This window comes from Arachis hypogaea, chromosome 2, assembly GCF_003086295.3.
Source record: "Arachis hypogaea cultivar Tifrunner chromosome 2, arahy.Tifrunner.gnm2.J5K5, whole genome shotgun sequence".
Lineage (NCBI taxonomy): Eukaryota > Viridiplantae > Streptophyta > Magnoliopsida > Fabales > Fabaceae > Arachis > Arachis hypogaea.
In genome coordinates, this window is record NC_092037.1 from 78,340,576 (window position 1) to 78,359,119 (window position 18,544).

Genomic DNA, 18,544 nt, shown 5'->3' on the forward strand with positions numbered 1-18,544 from the left:
GATAATTTGGGCCAGGGTGGCGATGGTCTTGGAGGAGGACCGTTTAGTGATTACTTCGTTGGTGTCCCCAGTGACGACCACGCAGTTCATGAGAGTCAGACATAAGTTAGTTCGGGGTAGCTATTTTCAAACTTGCTTACCAGTGATGGTCTTGATGCGGAGTTCGGTGGTTCACACTTCCTAGATGAAATCAGTGCCATTAAGCAGGAAGATGATGCGGCACGTCGAAGGACACAAACTACGGGGCGGTACCCCTTCTGGGTCTGCTTCTGGGTCTGCTCATGAGTATTTTGTGTTGGGTGGTACCCCTCCTTCCGCCTATGCTGGCGGAGTACATTCAGTTGCCGGACCGTCAAGGGCACCTGTCCACGGAGATTCACTTCCGTCAAGGTCTTCCCCACGTCCTTCGCCAATCCAACCTAGGCCACCTCCACAGGCAGGCCCGGATGATGACGAGGATGACATTGAGGACGAGAAGCCGCTCGTCTGAAGAGGCCAGAGGACACGGATTTTCCGTTGTTGCTTCACTGGATCGCATCTATTTAGATGACCTTTTTATTTGTATCACTTTTATATATCATCAATGTGGTACATTGGCTTGCTTTATTTATTTATGTTATGTATGTATTGGACCTGCTTTGGTTCTTGTTACTTAGGGTACGTACCTTATTGCAATATTTTGTATCACTTATGTTGAAAACTTGTGTGTGCTATTTTATTGGCGTAGAGTATGTCATGGTTGCTTAAGTAGATTACATCGAGTGACGTTTAAGCATAACGTAAGCGTATACTTAAGAAACGAAACACATCAAGCAATTAAGTACGCACAAATACATCATATTAAGTAACCAAAGTTTCATAATTAACAACTTCAAGTAACAAACCCTAAAACAGTGGAATCTAAATACAAAAGTGGTAATAAGATAGTAATTAAGCTAACAATAAACCTACTCATCTCTCCCAGTGAAACTTGGCCCTTCGACTTGTGGGCAACTCCGACGTGTGTCCTGGTTGCCTATAGAGACCACATTTCTTCGGCCTGCTCGGATCCGCTTCGTCCATAGTAGTCCGTATCCTGGTAGACCTAGGACGTCCCTCACTCGCACGCCTCTTGGTGGGGTCTGGTATCACTGTCGGCCCATCGTACGGTGGCCAAAGACCCTCAGGGATGGAAGGTGTGAACCCCATCCAGTATACACTAAAGACCAAGCTAGGACAATACACGTGGTGGACATACGTCTGCCTAGTAAGCCGTGAATAGGCACAACATGCCAAGGCTCAACACGGGTAATGAAGCACCTGAAAATATTCGCAGTCACATGTTTGAGACCCGAGTGAGACCCTGTAGCTACCAAGTGAGAACGAACCAGTAGGAGTCGTCTCCGAGACGGTGAACTCCGAGTTATCTCTATCGTACAAAGTCACCGTGAAGCACCTCGCCGTCTTCAGATTGGCCTCTATACACTTCACCATATGTTGACTGAACTGTTGTCCAGTTCCTAACTGGTCCTCTGCCTCTTTCCCCTAGCGAACGAATAGTTCTGCCAACGTCCCGTAAGTAGCCTTCACCAGCGAGCACACCGGGAGATTCCTGACCCCCTTCAGGATTGAATTAACACACTCGGAGATATTTGTCGTCATGTGACCGAATCTCCTACCTTCATCCCAATGTTGAGTCCACAATAAATACTCGATCCGGTTAGCCCACTCACACATGGCAGGGTCTTCAGACCGCAGAATATCAAACCAATTATCGAATTCCACCTCGGCCTTAGCATAAGTTGCATTCACAAGAAGCCTCCTTGCGTCCTTGCCCTTCAAGGTCAGGACAAAATTTGCTGCCACATGTCGAATGCAGATTGCACGGTAGGCAGCTGGAGGTAGCCAGCCTACGTCGGGAGCCTCAAGCGCAGCCTTGATGCCGTTGTGCCTATCTGATATAACTAACAAACCCGGTTGCGAGGTCATGTGCTGCCAGAGATGGGAGAGAAAGAAGGATCAGGACTCGGTATTCTCACCCTCAACTAGTGCAAATGCAACAGGCAGTATGTTGGAGTTCCCGTCCTGTACAATCGCGACGAGCAACATACCTCTATACTTACCATACAGGTGGGTGCCATCAATACTCACCAACGGCTTGCAATGCCTGAATGCCTCAATACATGGTGGATACGTCCAGAAGAGCCGGTGAAAATAAGCTTGCGAGTCGTCGACCTGGCCCAACTCGAACATGACTCGTTCTAAGGACTGCAATAGTACCAGGCATCGTCAACTAAACTCTTAACACCGACCGCGGGAGCTCGTTATACGACTCATCCCAATCACCATAGATGTGGCCAACGGCCTTCTGCTTCGATAACCAAACCCTCCTGTATGTCGGCCTGAACCCAAAGTGTGCCACTGTCGCATTCAGGAGTACCTTGATGCTGACGGATGCATCAGCTCTAACCATTGGCATGATGAATGCCGAGATCACATGATAATCCAGACTCCTGTGGTTGCTAGAGATGGACGTCACGAGATACATATGCGGTCCGTTGTACCGTTTTACTTCCCAAAAACCCTTGCACAGCCGAAAACTAAGCATAATCAACCATGTGCACCCATTCCCAAACTCTGAACACTTCCCAATATATCGGCGATAGTCAGACTCCACCACCTTGTACTGTACCCCGCGTCGGATGCTATACGTCTTCATACTTAACACAGCCTCGTCTTTATCCTGAAACTCTGTGAGACCTGTAGACCCCTGGCCACCTCTAGCACCAAATCCAGCAGGCTCCCCAGGAACCCCCTCCTGTCTCATGCCATCCAAGTCCAAAGATGAAATGTGCGGAAGGTACTACTGTGTGCCAGAGCTAGAACCACCTCCAGCCTTAGCTGGCTGGCTCGCTCCAATATCATCGCCACTGTCATCGGCAATGATATCTGGCTCCACATCATCATCGTCAACATCATCCAGCAATGCATTGCCCAGACCAACCGGTGCAGCACATTGTGAAGAAGTCGGCATAATATCCCCTACTCCAACCTCTCTGCCTCCACTACAGTTGAGATCAACAGCGAACGACGGGGAGGCAACAGACTCGACCAAAGGTTTATTCACAGGGACGGACGAAGATACACCAACAGGTCTGGAGCTAGAACCGGCTACCGTGCCTATAGTGTGCGTATTCCGGTTCGAACCCCGAGTTAGATACGACATCAACCAACTTCGCCAGCAGCTCAGGTGTCCTAACCTCGGAAAACTGTCGACAACAATGAAACATGACCTGCAAGTCCTCATCACTCTCGATTGTGAAATAATCATACTTCGCAATTTCTTGCAGCACTGAGATCGAAATGCGATAAAAAAATTTCTTAACTCGTTTCACGCCTTGCAGACCAAGTTTTTGTAGTACAGAATTAATAATGTCATCATAGCTCATCGTAGGCCTCATAAAAATACTGAGAGGATCCTTATCGGTGAACTTGACACCAGATCATGTTTTCCTCTTAATCGTTCCTCTGTGATGAACCAACACTACAAAACTCTCCTCACCAGCCATTTTCTCACTCTAATGAGATCAATTCACGTTTACACCATATTTATACATGTTTGGCCCTGTATAATTCAAACCAGTGTAATTCGAATTATACTTTGTGTAATTTGAATCAGCCAAATTCGAATTACTTAGAAACGCGTGCGTGGGTGTAATTTAAATCACCCTTATTCTAATTACTATGTGTATGTAATTTGAATCAGGTTGATTCGAATTAGTGGGTGTGTGCGTGTGTGTGTAATTCGAATCAGTGTGATTCGAATTACATGGAGAAGAAGTTCAAATTATATTGATTCGAATAATATAGAAATATGAACTGGTTGATTCATGAACCAGTTTTTGATTTGGCTGATTTGTGTAAATATTTTCTCCTCATGGCTTAATACAGTGATTTGTCCTTCTTTAATTATCTTTGTATTGCAAGTGTTTGATCTCTTGATTGATGGGTTGGATTGTTGAATATGAGCTTAATTGTGATAAGTTTGCATAATGCACGTTAAGTGTTTGATGAAATGACTAAGTCAACTTTTGTTAGATTCATATGAAATGACCATCATATGCTCTCAACTTATCTCTTGTTTAGCATGCTCTATGATTTTTTATGATGATCAACTTGAATTTACCAATCCATTCCATTGTTTCTTGAACTTGAAGATCCAAACACCCATGTCCTACATGATTTTTATTCCTTTGTTAATGGGTGACTTGCTTGTGAATGCATTGATCTTAATTGAATTCAAATTTTTCATTGTTCATCTTAGCAATTGAATTGAGTAATCACATTACAAGTGTTCATTCTTTGATGTCTTGATCAAACATCTTTTGCTATAACTTAAGCACATTGTTTATGTGATTCTCACACCTTCAAGATGAACAAATAACATTTCACTTTGCTTAAATTGTTATTATTGTTGTGCACCATTTTTAATAATGAACTTTTATGTCCACAACCCCAATACCCATTTTCACAAACAGAAGAAAGTAAAAATTACTATTGATCCATCAAATTACAATAGAGTTTCCTCCCCCAATGAAGTGAGGTTTAGTGGATCATAGTTCTCTTATAAAGAAAATTCAAAAAATGGAAATGCATAAAACTGGAAATTCAACTAAGTACAAGCAAGTAGAAAAGTGATCAAAAGTGTAGAGTAGATATCTAGAATCCAGAATCCCGAGTCCTCTTTAAGTTCAAAGCTCCATCTATTTGTAATGCCTCCCCAAGTATTCACTTGATTCTTTCTCTTTTGGAACTTCAAACTTCTGCTTTTTGGCACTGCACCTGGCGCTTGTTGCTGAGCGCGAAAAGTGAGCGCCAAGTAAATAATTACCATCGTGCGTACGCATCAAGGGTTGTGCGTACGCATCAAGGGTTGTGCGTATGCATCAGTCTTCAATTCTTCCTCGGAGTAGCATCGAATATGCTTGCTTGTGAGCGTGACTGGCGAGCGCTAGGGCAAGCGTGACACCTCCAGGAGAGCACTACACTTGCTAGTGAGCACGAATGGAGAGTGCTTGGCACTTTTGAGTGAGCGTGTGTGCAAGCGTGAGTGGAGTGCGCCAGGCACTTTGGTACTGGCGCTCTTGAGTGAGCGTGTGTGCAAGCGTGAGTGGAGAGCGCCAGACACCTTGATGCCTCTCCAAAGGCCAAGACCTATCCCCCTATCCCATCTCTCTACTTCTATTTTCTTTTTTCTTTTTTTTTTTACTCGAGGACGAGCAAAATTCTTAAGTTTGAAGTTGGAAGCTCCGCTTTTTGCTCCTTAATTTACCTTTATGGCACCAAAAACTGAAGCATTCTCAAGGATAAGAAAAGGAAAAGTTCTCGCCTCCGAGTCATGGGAGACCACAAGATTCCTTACCACGACCCATCAAGACCATTTCTATGACGTGATGAGGAAGAAAAAGGTGATTCTCGAAGTCCACTTCAAGCTGAAAAACGGTGAATACTCAAAGATCATGTACCAAGTTCTAAGACGGGATTGAAAAATTCTGGCCAATCCCGTGACCGAGGTGAGCACATTGATGGTGCAAGAGTTTTATGACAACGCCTGGATCACAAAGAAGCATGATACAATCGTGATTCCGGAGCCAAAAATTGGCACACCATGGTCAGAGGGCACATTCTGGATTTTAGCCCTGGAAGTGTGAGGGTGGCGCTATAACTACCATAACCACGAAATGACCCTCACTAATACACTCAAAAGGTCAACATTGATGAAAGGTTAGAGCAACTTCTTGCTAACATCTGTGTGCCTGGAGCTCAGTGGAGGAGGAATGCTCAGGATAAGCCTTACCAACTACGAAATTTTAGCTTAAGCCAATGGCTAGAAGATGATTGGAGTTCATCCAACGTTCGATCATCCCTACGAGTAACCGTTCTGAAATTACAATCGAGAAAGCAGTGATGATCCACTGCATTATGCTCGACAATGAGGTGGAGGAACATAAAGTGATCCCTCAGGAGATTTACAAAATAGCTGACAAGCCCTCCACTCAAGCAAGGCTAGCATTCCTTGATCTCATCTACCGCCTCTGTGCAGCAGCTGAAACTCACATTGAGGATGATACCTCGATCGACGTCGAGAGACCGATCTCCAAGAAGGGTATGGAGCACGGAAAAAGACCACAGCAAGAGCCAGTTCCACTAGCTCCACATGATCTTCCGGAGATACCTCAGGGGATGTACTTTCCTCCCTGAAATTATTAGGATCAGTTGACCACATCCATAGGACAGCTATCTTCATCTGTTGCTGAGATAAAGATGGAGCATAAAGATCACACATGTATCATGCTTCTTTATGACCCAGGCATTGGCATAAAACTCTTGCACCTTAAATGTGCCCACCTCGATCACGGGATTGGCGAGAATTTTTAAAAAACAGAGTTTAGAAAAGTGCAGAAAGAGAAGCTAAAATTTATTTGTTGCTTCTGCATTCATGTTCATGGTGGCTGATTACCATTAGAAAATTATGTGAAAATTTTATTTCTTTTCTACCAATCTTACCCTTCATTTTTTCTATAAAAAGAATACTAGTAACCATTACTTTTATAGCTTCACAGCGGTTCTTCCTAGTTCTTCATTCTAATTTATTTTTTTCATGAAAATATTTTAGATTTGTTTCAATCACTAACAAGGTGAATATTTTAATTTTCTTCATTATTTTTAAAATTTTCTTTCATATTTTAATTTTTATGTTTTTTATTTTTTATATTTTAATTTTTATACTTTTTATTCAATTGACATATGTTCTTGAATTTTATAAAATTTTTATTTTTTTTTATCTGTATAAGTTTTTTTTTATTCTTTGATCTACTCTATTTTCGTTTTGTATAAAAAAATTATTTTTTATTTGAATTTGTAAAATTTGTAATTGTAATTACTATATACATTTATTATCAAAATTTTGTATAATATAAATTATGATCCTATCAAAAAGAAAATAAATGAAAAACTAATTATAAGTAAGAGATAAGTATGGTTTTGGTCCCTAACGTTGAGGGTTAGAATCGAAACCGTCCCTCATCTAATTTTTTATTTAAAATCATCCATAACGTTTTTTTTTCATATTAAAATCATCCTTCTTAATAAATTTTTTTTATTTTATTCCTAATCTACCCCTATTCCTATTTTAATAATAAAAGTTATAAAATTTATTAAAAAAAAAAGAAAACGCGTGTTGAGAGGAGGGGGAAGAAAACGCGTTGGGGTGGGGGGAAGAAAAGGGTATACGAAGGGGGACGGGGACAACGCCAGCGAGCCTCCGTTGTCGCCGCCGTGATCTCGTCGTCGCCGACGCCTCCTCCAGAACTCTGATAATGACGACGATGAAGGGGGAAGGGAAGCCGCCGTCTCGCCGTCCCGCCGCTGCAGCCGCTGCCTCTCTCCTGTCCAGATCAACCTAGACCCTCTCCCCTCCTTCTCTTCTTCCCTATCTCAAATCTCCTCGAACCAGAGCTCACTGCCGGCAAGCCTCTCCTGCTTCACCACGCAGCAACGTGGAGTCTCCTCTGTTTCACCGCTGCCAGCGAGCCTCCCTGCTTTTCCTCCCTCAGTCCCTGACGCAGAAGGAATCAGAACCACCACTACCTGTTACCCTCCCTCCAGCCCCTTGATTTAATTCTGGGTTGGTTTAGCTGGATTTTAATTTTTTGTTAGTTGATTTTAGGTTATTAAATTGCTGAAAGTTGCTGCTGAATTGTTGTTGTTGTTGTTGAATTAGCTTAGGTTATTGAATTTCTGTTAATGGTTAATTGTATACAAGATCCATGGTTGTTGTTGTTCTTCTGCATCTGGTGGTTGTTTCCTTATTTTTTACTTCTGCTGTTCTTCCGCTTCTGGTTGAGCTTGTTGTTATCCATTGTTGTTCTTCTGCATTTGTGCATCTGCTTCTAGTTAATGTTGACGAAGAAGATGGGTGTTAAGGAAGAGTTCTGGGTTTGTTTTTCTGAGTTTGATTTCTAGATCTGAGATCTGGGTTCTGATGAGGATAACGATGATGATGTTGATTTTCTGAATTTTGGTTGGTGTGATGCAGATGATGATGGAGTGGCAATAGGCAGTAAGTCGGTAGTAGTGTTGGTGTTGGTAGTGTTGGTGTTGGTTCTGGCAGTGGTGTTGGTGGTGGTAGTAGTGGAGGAGGTAATTGTGTTGGTGGTGAAACTATTTTTGTCCAAAAAAATTAAAAGAACGATTCTAAATCAAAAATTAGATGAGAGACAGTGTCGATTCTAGCCCTCAACGTTAGGGATCAAAACCATACTTATCCCTATAAGTAACAATAGAATCATAAATAATGAAAATTCATAGTTTAAAATAATACTTAATTAAAAAATATTGATAATACTAAAAATTATAGAATTTTTTTTATTTGACATTATAAAATTTATAGTACTCTTTCATATTTTTATAATGTTATTACATTATTCAAAAAGGTTGAACGTGCTTCTTGTGCAAACAATATTTATTTTACTATAATTCATTTTTTATATAAAAATTGTCAAACATAAATAATGTTAACACAAACTTACTTTTCATCAAAATCAATTTTGCAAAATCAATTTATACGAACTCCTACATACATAATGTGTTTGAATTACGTTTGTAAACAGAAGTTTATATAAAATTAAGTTTGAAAATTTGATTTTGATTAAGAGTGAATTGATATTAACGTGATTTATGTTTAGTAATTTTCATTCAAAATGAATTATAGTAAAGTAAATATTCTTTGGATTACATTATATAAAATCACTTTTAGATGAAAAATTACAAAAAAAAATTTAAATAATTATTTTATATTATCATATAATTTTATTTTAGATATTTTTCAAAATGAATTATAGTAAAAAACATATTCTTTGGATTACATTATATAAAATTACTTTTAGATGCAAAATTACAAAAAAAATATGTAAATAATTATTTTATATTATCTTATAATTTTATTTTAGATATTTAAATACATTTTAACATTTTTTTAGTAGTCTCAATGTTCTTTACTCTAATAGGATTAATAAAATCATAATGCAAAACAAAAAAATATTTCATACAAAAAAATAACATTAACAATTAAAAAATTCATATAAACAAACAATAATAAGAGTTTTATAAAAAATAATGATATGCATGGGAGTGTATCGGAGAAAAACATTATAAAAAAATAAATATATGAATAATGAAGGACACAATTGGTACATAAAAATTTTTTTCAATCCAACCTAAAAAAGTGAACGCAAAAGCAAGAATTTATAGCTTTTGGTAACCGTGGGTTGAAAAGTAAAATCACTTCTACGTTCAGATGATAAAAAAGTTGCCAAACATACAAATAAAGCGTTCAAGAGACTCGAAAAGCACTTCTCTCTTCTTCAACGCGTTTGTCAAACACACCCTATGTCATAATCAAACCCATTTGATTAGAATAATCAGACATAATCAAACCCATTTGATTAGAATAATCAGACAACTGTCACTTACAACAATCCATTCTGGCCTCACATACACTCAACCGAAGATAATGTGCCTATATAGAAGTAATGATGCAATCAATTTAGTATAATCAAACTAGATCACAAATCATAAAATAACAACTGGTGTGATAACCAAACTCCCAAAATCTATATCAAACTAAACGCCGGAATGACCAAAAAACAAGTTCAAGGTTATAATCAAACTCCAAGATTATAACCCTAAGCTTTATTCACAGTTCATACTCCAATTATGATTTATATAATGAAACTCCAAGACATAAATTCAAGGGAAAAAAACAAATAGGTCCCTGACTTTTCAAACTTTTGACAAATACATTCCTGACAAAATTTAAATACAAAAAAGTTCCTGACTTTAACAAACGGAGGACAATTTAGTCCTTCCGTCTATTTGCCTCTCATACACCTAACGGAACTGGCTGACGTGGCTGAAACGGTATCCAGATGTCCGTTACAGTGCCACGTTGGAAGGGGAAAAAAGTTCGAAGGACAAATAAGTCCTTGACGTCATTTTACAAATAAAGTTCGAAGGACAAATAGGTCCTTAAGAATTTTTTTTTCAAAAATAATAAACTCATTTCTTAAATTCTCTCATCTACCTCTCTCCATTTTTATATTTCTCTCTACTATTTTTACTCTATATATAATTATATTTTATATTAGTAATTTGACAAATCAAAATATGTCATTCAATATTTTTTTACAATTAAAATATTTTAAATGTAAAATTATACACATTAAATTATTTTAAATTTTAGATAACGAATGTTAAAATTAATTACTAATAAAAAATTAGACTTTTTCATATAAAAATAATAACTAAAAATCTTATTATTTAATTTTTTATCTGCAGATATCTTGGTTTTCTTAGTCAAAAACTTTTGTCAACTTATGACTTTTTTGTAAAAGTAGTTTGATTTTATAAATCTTGTGTCATGCATAATTTATACTGTTAGAACAAAGTGAACTATAATTTAAAAAAATATATATTCTCGTAATGTTATTATGCATAAAAATACTAGTTCTAATATAATATACAAATGCACTAATGCTAACTTAATACATGAATGATGCACAAATGAACTAATGCTAACTTGATGCATAAATGAACTGATGTTAACTAATGTCACTGGTATGATGAAAACTGAACTAATGCAATTTAACAAATTCTAATATAATACACAAATGCACTAAAACTAAACTAATGCAATTTAAGAAAAAGAGTAGAAACATAACAAGCCCAATTTCTACAATTTTAATACAAATAATTTAAATTATAGAATAAAACAAGTTAACTAGATTTCAAAATACAAGCATAATTTTATCAGAAATTATTTTTAATATGGAAAGAAAATTGGTGTTTTGGTTGAATATTGACATTTGAAGTGTATTACAGTATTGTGGAAATTATTCAACACGCCCCCACGTGTTGGCTAAGATGCTGCCACGTGTTTAACACGCCCCCCACGTGTTGGCCAGAATGATGCCACATGTTCACCACGCCCCCCACGTGTTGACTTCCCACAAAAAAAATCCACTCATCTATAATTACACTACATTCTCCCATTTTCAACAAAAACACCAATATTTTTTCCATACAAAAAAAAATTAGCCTAATTTTATAAACTAAATTCTCATAATAGAAGCATAATAGAAGTATAATGAAAAAAAATTCTCAAGGACCTATTTGTCCTTCGAACTTTATTTGTAAAATGACGTCAATGACTTATTTGTCCTTCGAACTTTTTTCCCCTTCCAACGTGGCACCGTAACGGACACCTGTACACCGTTTCAGCCACGTCAGCCAGTTCCATTAGGTGTATGAGAGGCAAATAGACGGAAGGACTAAATTGTCCTCCGTTTGTTAAAGTCAGGGACTTTTTTGTATTTAAATTTTGTCAGGAATGTATTTGTCAAAAGTTTGAAAAGTCAGGGACCTATATGTCTTTTTCCCTAAATTCAAACTCGCTCATATTTTTAATCAAAATTCCAAATCCTAAATCAAATTTAATACTCCTACTATAATCAAACTTCATACTCCTACTATAATCAAACTCACTCACATTTATAATCAAACTTCATGATCCACGTATAATCAAATGTACATAAAGTTATATAACTTACCACATAATTGTTTTTTTCTTTTCTCAGTCATCCTTCAACGGTCATGGTATGAAATGGATCCAACACAACTTCTTGTTAAGAACATCCAAAACCTTTTGTTCTAATCATAACACAATCACTTGAGGCAACCATTAATCACTTAGCCCGTGTTGTCAACATATTTCACCACAACTTCTACGGGCAACCAATGCCATCCTGAACTTGTTCCGGCATCACCATATCCTGAAACAAGATTGAAAACAAAGTGATAATCATTTTCCTAAAACCAAGTGATGTGTCAAAAATGAACTATATTCATTTCAAACCAAACTCAGTTCTTGCATCAGATCATGAAAGCATCAGCTCAAATTGCAAAAGATGTAACTTATCTTTTCTTTTCTTCACTCAAAAACCCCTCAATCCAAAGAAATTAAGAAAAAAATTAAAACACATGGCATTTAAGTATTGAACATCTTTCTAGAAAACCTTGTGCAATACCATCATTATTTCATGTAAGTGTCCACGTTGCATAGCCTAAAAAAGAAGATAAACAAGCTAATCAAAATGTTCCAACCTTGACAGAGATGATACACAAAAAATGCATCATACAGGGGTAATGTTGGGTTATACGGATGTAGCTGGTCATGGGAGGTGCAGAGAAACTTCAGAGACATCTCCGCACTACATTACCAGCAATTTTTGCAAAAAAAATGGTTCCACTTGGAAGCTTTCAATAATTAAGCATCAAAAGACAATACAAACACTATTCACTGAGAACACAAATAAAGAGAAAAGAAATGTATCGAAAAGCGAAAAGGCAGATTCCATGAGAGAGGAACCCAACTTGATATATTCGATTTATTTTGATCTAGCTGGCTATATGACTTATGTATCAAATCACCATATGCAATTCATCCCAACCCAATGGGTGTAGCACACATCAAGACACTTTTTAACCAGCAACATTTAGCTCTTCCGGATGCAACTGAATCCCAGAAGCAAATAATAGGTACATAAATCACTACACAGAAATCACCATACAATCATAAATTAATTACTCTTGAAGTATGTCTTCAACAAAACGATTACTCCAAAACATCAAATCTGCCACAATGTATGCATTATAAAATTAATGAAAACAAATTTAATTAGCAAATAGAACACAACTTAATCAAAACTGACATGAAAAATGGTGGCCATTTGCAGCTTAACACAAAAAGTAAGCAAAGCTTCAAAGCACATACAGACACTGCCCCTTCTCTTAAGATCGTCTTCCCCTTCTTCACAGGGCCATCACCATGTCGCCAACTCACGCACAAAAGACAATCGCTCAGCCATTAATCCCTTTCATTATATTTAGTGACCACCAGAAAACCTGGTTACATCCTAAACTTCACACGGCAGTTACTCAGACATCCTGAAACACATTCAAAATAGTGTATCAACATTTTCCTATAACCAAGTGGCAGCTGTCAAAATGGAAAAAATATTTATATCAATCCAACTTTAGTTCTGGAATTAAGTCCTGAGATATCAAAATGCAAAAATAATTTTAGAAAATGCAACTTTTTTTCCAGTCATTCATATTTTACTCGACTCATCCAATAAAAGAAAGAAAAATAGAGGGAGAGTGAAGCAAACGAGAGTGAAATCTTTAAGAGAACATTTTTGTTGCAACGTTTAATCTCACTTAGCAAGATTAAATTTTGATGGGGTAGCAAGAGCATATTGTTAGCCAAAAGCATTTACAATCAGATTTAGCAAAAGACCAAGAGGAAATTTTGATTTAGCATTACCGAATAGTGAATCACAAAATTTAATCAAGACCCAAAATTTGTTATGCAAATTATTTTCAGCAGAAACATCATCATAAGCAAAAATAAACTTAAATCAAGATAATTATACGGAAACTTATGCTACTACCACTCCACAACTACTTTTAAAACAGTGGAGTGAAACACGTAAAAAAAAATATTGATCCGGACCAAAAGCTCAAAACTTTTCATTACGTGCATCATTAAAAGCCAAAAAAAAAAAAACGTGAACATAGTTTGACATGAGGGGGTAGAAAGATAGTTACGCCTTCAGGTTGTGACATCAAGTTCAATGAGTGTGGAAAGAGATGGATTCTTCTCGATCTCAACTCCAAACATCTCATAGGATTTAATGGCAGTTTCCTTTGGCATAAGCTTCAGAAACAAGAGAGATAAAAGCAGAGGAACAATAATTGAAGGAACAAGAACATTCAAGAACCAAATTTCCTTTGAGGTAGGCATAGCTCGATTCCCAAATCCGGGATTTTTTTTTTCTTTCTGTGTGTGGGTGTGTTCGAAAAGCCCTATACAGAAACTTTTAACGCGTCTACGGCAGTGCGGATCGTGAGATGCGCCGTCCGGCAAGAATGAGAGCTGAAGGAAGGGGTCCAGGAAGATGCAGCTCTGTTAGGGTTTGTGTGTGGAGAGCGTCAGAGACTTCAATAAAGCAAGAGGCGAGAGGAGGCTTTCTTAGGTAAATTTGTTTATGCAAATTTTTTTATGCTTCTTTTAAAAAAATAATTTAAATAATAAATATTTATATTAAAAATAATTTATAAATAAATTATTTTGTATATGATTTTTTAGTTTAAAAATATTTATTTTAAAAAAGATATAATAAAAAAAATTTAATAATATAAGAAAAAATACTTTTTTAATTTCTTTATAAATATTTAAATATTTTTTTAAAAAACTACAATTTAATAAATTGCATCAAACATTAATATTATTTTTTTATACGTTAAAAATTAAAAAAAATAAAACTTCCGAAATAAACCATTAAACTTAAATATATTGCTGAGGTTATATAATCATGTTTTGTTAGGATAATTTATTAATCTATTTATGACCATACACATATTACTTATGGTGATAAATTAAGTTATTTCATATTAAATAATTTATATAACAATGATATTATTTATTATCATAAATATTGAATTAAATAAGTTATTATTATTTTTGATTTGAAATTAAATGAGAATAAAATTAGATTATTTTATTTAGTTTTTAGAGTTTAATGAACGTTACACTCAAATATAAGTAGTGCTTTCAAAATTTTGGTCAATAAGACATCAAAGACACATTCAATCTCTTTTTTTATTAAAAGAGTTGTCATTCAACCCTATTAAGAATAAGGCTTTAATTAAGAAAAATCAAAGAACTAAAACAATAAAATTCTCTCAATCATGCTTATGAATTCAAATACGCTTTCGCCATTCAAATATTTCTTTTTTACTGATTTAATATATATGATTTTGGGATTAAGAAATTCTAAGAATTTTCAACAAGTGATATCAAAGTCATCTATAATTATCATTGAAAAATTATAAATTTATCTTATTTATTTATTGTGATTAAATCTTGATTTAAGTTTATGAAACTAGACTCAAATAAAATTTTATAAATTTGCCTCTCAACACAATAGCATGAATATGAATTCATGATTAATTTTGTTATATAAGGGAAATTGTTGTGATTTCTTTGTTAATGAAATCCTTTTGTTGTGGTTTCAATTTTGTGTTAAACAAAAAAATCACAATTGATTAATAAGGAGTCATAATATTATGGAATTATTATATATTGTGTCTTATTGTATTCATCTATTTTATAAAATTTAGATTTAGAATAAATTATTGAATACTATACCATCAAGATAGCTTCTCATTACAAAAAAAAACTTGATAATTATGATGATTTTTCAGGGTTATTACGGCGATTTGAACTACCATTATTATCTTGAATGACAACTAAGAAAAACCGCCATAATTTTAAACGTCATTTGGTTATTACAGCAATTTTTGAAAAGCTGCCACAATTTCCATGGTTAAAATGATGATTTTTTTAACATGTTAAAACGGCAGTTTAAATCGTCGTTATTTTTAAATAAAACTTCATTTTTTGTTGGTTAAAACAGTAGTCAAATCACCATTATATTCAAATAAAATGACATTTTTGGTTGATTAAAATAACGGTTTAAACTGCTATTTTTTTGAGTTAAAATAGCGTTTCATATTATTTAAAATGACATTTTTGAATCGTCATTTTTATCCTGATAAAGTGGCATATTTATTATTTAGAATGGTTGTTCGAAACTGTCATTTTTATGAGTTAAAATGGCATTTTAATTGTTTAAAATGATAGTTACAAGCTACATTTTTATCAGATAAAACTGACATTTTTTATCGTTTAAAAAGACATTTTAACCGTTGTTTTTACCGCGTTAAGTAAATATTTTTTTTAAAATTTCACAATTACAAGAAATCATAATTCATGAACAAAATATTATGTAACTCATAAATGAAGTATTAAACATAATATATAGTTTTTTAGCATTAGAAATCAAAATTAGTAACTCCTGTATATATAAAGTATCAAACATTACATGATTTTTCAATTCTAAATATCTTAACATGTAGCTCTCTTAATACATCAAATCTCCATCATAAAAAAAAAATCACAATGCTCTATTGCTTGCTCTAGAATATCTACTTTCTAAATTTGTTAGCGATGGAATCTCACTCTCTTGATCTAATTTCTATAACAAAAGTATAATTTAAAAAAAGATCAAAATTCAAAGAACAAAGCCGATGATTACAACACTAAAGGCTCATTTGGAAAGCTTCAAAAGTTACTATTTTGAGCTTTTCACTTATGAAAAGTAGTAGTATTAATATCTATTGCAATTTTCAAAACTAAATTGTAGCTTTCTAAGAAGCTATTTAAGTACTTATGAAGAAATTAAAAAAAAGAATTCTCTCATAATAAAAAGCTTTTTATCACATTTCTTTTAAAATAAGTATTTTTAGAACTACAAAACCAAGGATATGTCTAAAATGAGCACAACAATTATGTGCTTATTAGATGCATCACATTTATATAGACCATTAGATTTTATTAAATAAAAATCAAAGGCTAATATAAAAAGAAGAACATTGATGGACTTTAATAAATACAGAATATTCTAATACATAAATAAATGTTTTAAATACAATACTTTAATACACAATACTTTAAATGACAACAGAATCTTTTATGCTTGAATAATTAAATATAAAACATATAAATACAAAAATATAAGTATTCTTTATTCAATAAAATTAATTATTATGCAAGAAATTTTTATAATATTAAAAAAATATATTAAAATAAAATTTTAAATCGTAATATAAAAAATATAAAATAATTAAAATTTTATTTTATATTACTTGACAAATAATTAGATTATTATATTCAAAATTTATTAACTAACTAACTTTTTTAAAGATATTATTATATAAAATAATTTTTCATCAAAATATTTCGAAAATATAATTTATTTAAAATATTATATATAATACATGAAAACATTAACCTTTTTCATTTTTTTCAATTTTTTTTAGAAAAACAAAATAAATAATATAATTCTAAATACATGTCTATCACATTATATATTTACTTATATTAGTAAGAACTAAACTAAACAAAGTTACATAATTAAAAATGTAAAACATATAAAAACAAAAAATAAATATTTTTATTTATTAAAATTAATTATTCTGCAAATTTTTTTATAATATTAAAAAATTATATTAAAATAATATTTTAAACTACAACATAAAAATATAAAATTAATTATATTTTATTTTATATTACTTGATAAATAATTAAATTATTATACTCAATATTTATTAACTAACTACTTTTGTTAAAAATATTATTATATAATATAATTTTTTTATCAAATATTAGTCAAAATATAGTTTATTTAAAATATTATATATAATACATGAAATTTTTTTTATTTTTTTATGAAAAACTGAATAAATAATATATATCAACTAAATATATGTATCATATGTGTATATAATAGTGAATGATATAGGATTGATATATATTCTTTTATTCTTTAAACTCTCTAATATATATGCCACCTTATGGTTCTATCCTCTAATCTTTCTTATTCATATTTGTTTTGTGGTAATATTAAGTAGATAATAATTCAAAATTATTTTTTAAATTTAACATTTATAGTTTTATATATATAATATTTAAAATTATATATTTATAATAAGATTTTTTTATTTTTATTATTTTCAAGTATTTTTTATTATTTTAGTTAAATTTTTTATTCTCTAACTCGACTAGGCATAATATTTCCAAATGTCATAATATTTTTAAAATAATTTTATTTTTTGTATTTATATATTTTATATTTTTAATATAAGCTTGATTAGTTTAGGTCTTACTAATATAATAAATAAATATATAATATAATAGACATGTTTTTAGAATTATATTATTTATTCCGTTTATTGAAAAAAATAAAAAGGTTAATATTTTCATGTATTATATATAATATTTTAAATAAATTATATTTTTAACATATTTTGATGAAAAATTATATTATATAATAATATCTTTAATAAAATTAGTTCGTTGATAAATTTTGAATATAATAATCTAATTATTTATCAAGTAATATAAAATAAAATTTTAATTATTTTATATTTTTATGTTACAATTTAAAATTTTATTTTAATATAATTTTTTAATATCATAAAAAGTTCTTGCATAATAATTAATCTTATTGAATAAAAAATACTCATATTTTTGTATTTATATGTTTTATATTTAATTATTTAAAAATAAAAGATTTTGTTGCTATTTAAAGTATTGTATATTAAAGACTTAAAGTATTGCCATTTAAAGCATTTATTTATATACTAGGATATTCTGTATTTATTAGAGTCTATCAATACTCTTCTTTTATATTAGCCTTTAATTTTTATTTAATAAAATCTAATGGTCTATATAAATGTGGTGCATCTAATAAGCACATAATTTTTGTGCTTATTTTAGACATACCATAATTGTTGTGTTCATTTTAGACATACCCACAAA

At 32.9% G+C, this 18,544-nt stretch overlaps 1 long non-coding RNA gene across 8 annotated transcripts in view; it reads right to left on the minus strand.

The window, feature by feature from the left end:
- The window catches only part of LOC112743126 (uncharacterized), a 32,093-nt gene extending 17,933 nt beyond the window's left edge, over nucleotides 1-14,160 (minus strand). For 3 of the 8 annotated variants that reach the window (XR_011873382.1, XR_011873381.1, XR_011873380.1), the window contains exons 1-3: nucleotides 13,708-14,143; nucleotides 12,810-13,044; nucleotides 11,649-11,870 (exon numbers count right to left, since the gene is read on the minus strand). This is a non-coding gene — a long non-coding RNA (uncharacterized lncRNA). Of the gene's footprint in view, nucleotides 1-9,189; nucleotides 9,428-9,513; nucleotides 9,560-10,768; nucleotides 11,304-11,648; nucleotides 11,871-12,809; nucleotides 13,045-13,707 lie in introns of those variants that run through there. The other 5 variants (XR_011873384.1, XR_003171927.3, XR_011873383.1 and 2 more) reach the window with 5 other exon arrangements.
- Between the last annotated feature and the right edge of the window lie 4,384 nt (nucleotides 14,161-18,544).